Here is a 4,910-nt window from a genome sequence, read left to right as displayed (position 1 = left end):
TTATGTGTTCGTGCGGCAGCCATTCACCGTTTAAGATGATGAGCAATTGCTCTCAAAAAGTCCCCCCCCCCCCCCCCAGCCATGCTCCGTCGGTTCTCATAAAAAAGGCGGACCTTCTCATGCTATGGCCTTCTTCTGGCGAGGAGGCTCTTGGGAACTCAACATCGCCTCCAGCTTGCCTTCTGTCAGTTGATGTTCTGCGGCGATGCAAGTCAAAAACTTCCAGAACCCGGGATGGGCACCTCCGACCACGTTCAGGAAGCGGGAATGCCACCCTGGCGTTCGATAAGACGGCGTTTGATAAAACGACGTTCGATGAAACGGCTTCGATGAAACGGTGCTCGATGAAACGGCGTTCGATGAAACGGCGTTCGATGAAACGGCGTTCGATGAAACGGCTTCGATGAAACGGCGTTCGATGAAACGGCGTTCGACGAAATGTCCGGTCCCAGATTGAAAGACCAGCGGACAGGCTACCACTCTTGCCTTCGAATCACTCGGGAGTTGGGCGACCTGCATTTTCGCCATGATCGAAGAACCAGAAAGAAGCGATGTCAAATCACATCGACACAGAATCACACCAAGCTTCATTGCTTGTGCCCTTCAGCTCTGCGCGCCGTCAGCCGTATCAAAACTAATCACAATTAATCAACGCCTGCCGCGTGCGTTCCGCCGCTCATACATACAACAACAAACAATCAGGGTGGTATGCTGCAGAAACTTACTTCCGCCAGTTTTAGCGAAATGCGGAGCTCAACCTGGCTCAACCCCTGCTCAACCGACGTTATTCAAGGTATTGAATTCGGCGTAAGGGTAGTGTGTTTGGGGTATGCGAAAAAGACTACGGTATTGACTATGGCGTACGCCGATATGACTACGGTATTGATTTTGGCGTACGCCATAAGCACTACCGTAGTCGAAGCGGAGGGGTAGTGAAATCGGCGTCCTACACCGGCAATCGCGAGCTCCCTCCCGACCGTTCTTTGGTGCGCGCCCACGCGATCCTCCACCTGGCGCGCGTCGTGTCGTTCGCGACGACGGTTGTTTTTTTTTGTGGAAGACGAAGCCACCCCCGAGATGAGTGAGTGCCCAGCATCCGGAGCCACATGTTTCTCGTGTGGCCGTGTGGGACACTTCGCAAATGTGTGTCGAAGCCGTCCGAGGCGCGACCGGGATCAACGTCAACTGGCCCTTCCTTCTGGGCGGCGGGCTTCTGCCCGCGGCTACTACGAGCGTCGACAAGCTGGTCCGACAGGCACCCCCGTGCAAGGCGTCGTCACGTTTTCGAATGACGACGACGAGTTGCGGCCCAGCGTCTACACAGTGGGGTCGCCCGGAGGTCGTCAGGAGCAACGACCCCGTCCCCAGCGCCGGAGCTTCACAGCCGATGTAGAGGTGAACGGTTTCCCTCTTTCCATACTCATCGACACCGGCGCTGAAGTTTCAATTCTGTCAGATGCGACTTTCAACCGCATTAATCGGAGCGGCCGCATCAAGTTGTCAAAGCCGCCGCGCACTTTGGTGCACTACCTGAAGGGTTCGATTCCAGTTTTGGGCTGCTTCCACGCGAACGTCGTGTTCAGGGATCGCTTCGCGACCATTCTTTTCTACGTTGTACGCAACGGTCGTTCCCTACTTGGAGTTGACGCGGTGCATGACCTCAAGATGATCTTGTCTGGCGTACCGCTAAAATGTTTTCACATCGACGCCGCTACTCTCGGTACAGCCGTCCCGGTACATTCAACCGAGGCTGAGGTCCCGCAGCCATCGTCAACGGCGGACTCCAGTCCGTCCACCCATTTTTCTGGTGCCTTTAGAACTTTGTCGTCGGCTGTGCCCACAGCCCAAGGTCCGTCGACATCTTCCAGTGATCTCTTCCCGTCGTCGGTGAGCGACTGTTCTAAACTTCCTCCCGGTTTTGAGGAGTTTGAAGATCTTTTTTCGTCAGAGTTGGGTCTGGTCGTAAACCAGACGCATACCATAACGGTCCGTCGTCATGTCCCGCCTGTTCAGGCGAAGCTACCTCGTTTACCGTTCACGCTGCGCGAGTCCGTAACGGCCGAGATCCAGAAACTCGAACGTCAGGGCGTGATCGAGCGCGTCAGCGTCTCCGAGTGGGTCTCGCCGATCGTAGTCGTAAAGAAGAAAGACGGCGGTATCCGCATGTGCGTTGATCTACGGGCTCCTAACCGCGGGTCGTGATCAACTCTTTTCCACTACCGCATATCGATGAACTTCTAAACTCGCTCAAAGGAGCATCTTGCTTTTCCAAACTCGACCTTGCGTCGGCTTACCATCAAGTGCGACTCGACCCCAAGAGTCGAGACCTTACAGCGTTCATTACGCATGAGGGTTTGTTTCGCTTCAAGCGAGTCTGCTTCGGCCTGGCCTCCGCGCCAGCCGCGTTCCAACAAGTAATGTCAAAGATCCTTAAGGACTGCCCCGGCGTACAGTTCTACTTAGACGACGTAATCGTCTACGGATCGACCCCTCAAGAGCATGACATACACCTGCGTGAAGTTCTCCGCCGGATCAAGTCCGCCGGCATGAAGCTGAACCGAAAGGCGGTTTTTCACGTTCCAACTTTGTCTTTTCTCGGTCATAGTCTATCCGCGGAAGGCGTAGCGCCCCTTCCGTCCAAGATAGAAGCCGTTCTAAACTTTCCTACACCGTCCGATCCAACGCAACTCAAGGCATTCCTTGGTTTAGTGGAATATTATGGCAAATTCATTCCACATTGCGCGACAGTAGTCGAACCGATGCGTCGTTTGTTGCGCAAAGGCAACTCTTTTTCTTGGACTCCTGGCGTCGAGAGCGCCTTCCAGGAAGTCAAGACAGCTCTCCAGAAAGCACCCATCCTAACGATGTTCGACCCGACGTTGCCGGTCATCGTGTCGACCGATGCTTCGAACTACGGCCTTGGAGCAGTTCTGCAACAACAGCACGGGCAGAAGCTCAAGACCGTGGCCTTTGCAAGCCGTTCCTTGACGGACACCGAGCGAAGGTACTCCGTGGGAGAACAGGAGGCCCTGGCGATCCTGTGGTCGTGCGAGAAGTGGCATACCTACCTATGGGGAAGACAATTCACCATCCGCACCGACCATCGCGCACTCGTCACCCTTTGTCTACGCAGGGCACCGGAGTCCGACCGCTACGTATCAGCCGTTGGACAGCTCGTTTATTCAGCTACAACTTCATCATGGAGTATCGCAAGGGAGCTGACAACACCGTTGCAGACGCACTGTCCCGTCTGCCCGTCAAGGACACCGAAAATGGCACGAATTTTCCTGAAGAAGTGGTTTCCATCGTCTGCGCCTCACTAAACCAGCGCGACTTCCAAGACGCAACAGCTCGTGACCCCATACTACCGAAGGTCATGGAGTACATCTCGTCAACATGGCCAGCTGAAGACAAGCTGCCTCCAGGGTTCAAGCCCTACTTCGCAGTCCGAGAACAGCTGTCCCAGGTGGATGGACTGCTGTTTAATGCCGAAAAGATTGTCGTGCCGACCAGTCTACGTGACCAGGTCATCGAGATAGCGCACGAAACGCATCAAGGGATCACGAGGACCACAGGCATCATCAAAGAACTCTACTGGTGGCCTCAAGTATCTCTCCACATCAGGCAATATGTCCAACATTGCAACATCTGTCAGTTTACGGACAAACCTGCGAAGACATTCCGAGCACCCTTACAGCCAGTCGATTTTCCATCTCGTCCTTGGACGAAGTTAGGTATGGACATCGTTGGTCCGTTCGAACGCGCACCGCGCAACGAACGTTTCTTCGTAACGCTTGTGGACTACCACAGCAAGTGGCCAGAGGTCATGAGTGTCCACAACGTCCCGACTGCGTCTGTGATAGACTTTCTAAAGACTGTTTTCGCACGAGAGGGGTTGCCGGAAGAAATAGTCACTGACAACGGCCCCCAGTTCATCTCCAGGGAATTTACAGAATTTCTCAAGAGTCAGGGTATTCGTCATCTCAGGTCATCCCTGTACCATCCTCAAGCGAATGGACAGGTGAAACGCTTCAACCGCGTCTTGAAGTCCACCATTCAGTTGGCTGTCGTACAGCAACGCAACCTCCGAGACGCCGTCACGTAATACTTGGGAGTGTACCGTGCCACTCGTCATGCTGCGACAGGAGAGACTTCTGCGTTCTTGCTTCACGGCAGGAACCATCGCAACCGTCTTCATCTCTTGGGGCGTCCAGTCCCCAACCCACAAGTCCCAAGATCTATAGTCCAAGAAAGGCTTCCACAAACAATCAAGAAATATCAAGAACGAATGAAGATATACTCAGACAGAAGACGTGCTGTCAAGCGACCGACATTCATTCCTGGACAGACCGTCAAGGTCAACAAACCTCGTCACAGAGGAAAGTTACAGATGAAGTATGCTGCTCCCCAGAAGATCCAAGACCAAGTGGGTCCAGCTACATACCGGCTGGACGATGGATCCATTTAGCATGCTTCGAAGTTAACGCACAAAACTCTCCAACCTTCATCGACAAGAACGTCTTGGTTCCGGGAAGATTTGTTCCCCCCGGACCCCCCTTTTTTCCCTGCAGTTGTTCCGCCTGCAGTCCGGCCGGCTCTCCCAGAGCCGCCTGTTCCTGTTCTTGGTCCGGCCAGCCCGGACACCACCAATCCAGACCCTGATGGTCAACGTCCTGACTCTGGCCTGAGTCCCGAGGTCCCTCCTCCTTTTCCTGAGGATCCTGTTCCAGCTGGGAGTCCCCTCCCCGAGGGTTTTGCAGAGGTGCAACCTGTGCCCGAGAAGAATGCTCAGTCCCCTGAGCAGAGCCTGACTCCTGGGACGTCGCCAGACAGCAGCTGGTCGGAAGCCAGCTGGTCCTCCAGCCGCACAGAGACGGCTGCCGAGGGTGCAGCTTCCGGCACCTCCTTCG

At 54.7% G+C, this 4,910-nt stretch overlaps 1 pseudogene; it reads left to right on the top strand.

Moving 5' to 3' along the window:
- Window positions 1–958: 958 nt before the first annotated feature.
- Window positions 959–4,688, top strand: LOC120841971 (annotated as a pseudogene).
- Window positions 4,689–4,910: the final 222 nt, after the last annotated feature.

The sequence above is a fragment of the Ixodes scapularis genome, unplaced genomic scaffold, assembly GCF_016920785.2.
Source record: "Ixodes scapularis isolate PalLabHiFi unplaced genomic scaffold, ASM1692078v2 PGA_scaffold3__209_contigs__length_174095766, whole genome shotgun sequence".
Taxonomy (NCBI): Eukaryota; Metazoa; Arthropoda; class Arachnida; order Ixodida; family Ixodidae; genus Ixodes; species Ixodes scapularis.
Note: the sequence above shows the minus strand (reverse complement) of the source record. Positions and strands in the feature narration are given on the sequence as shown.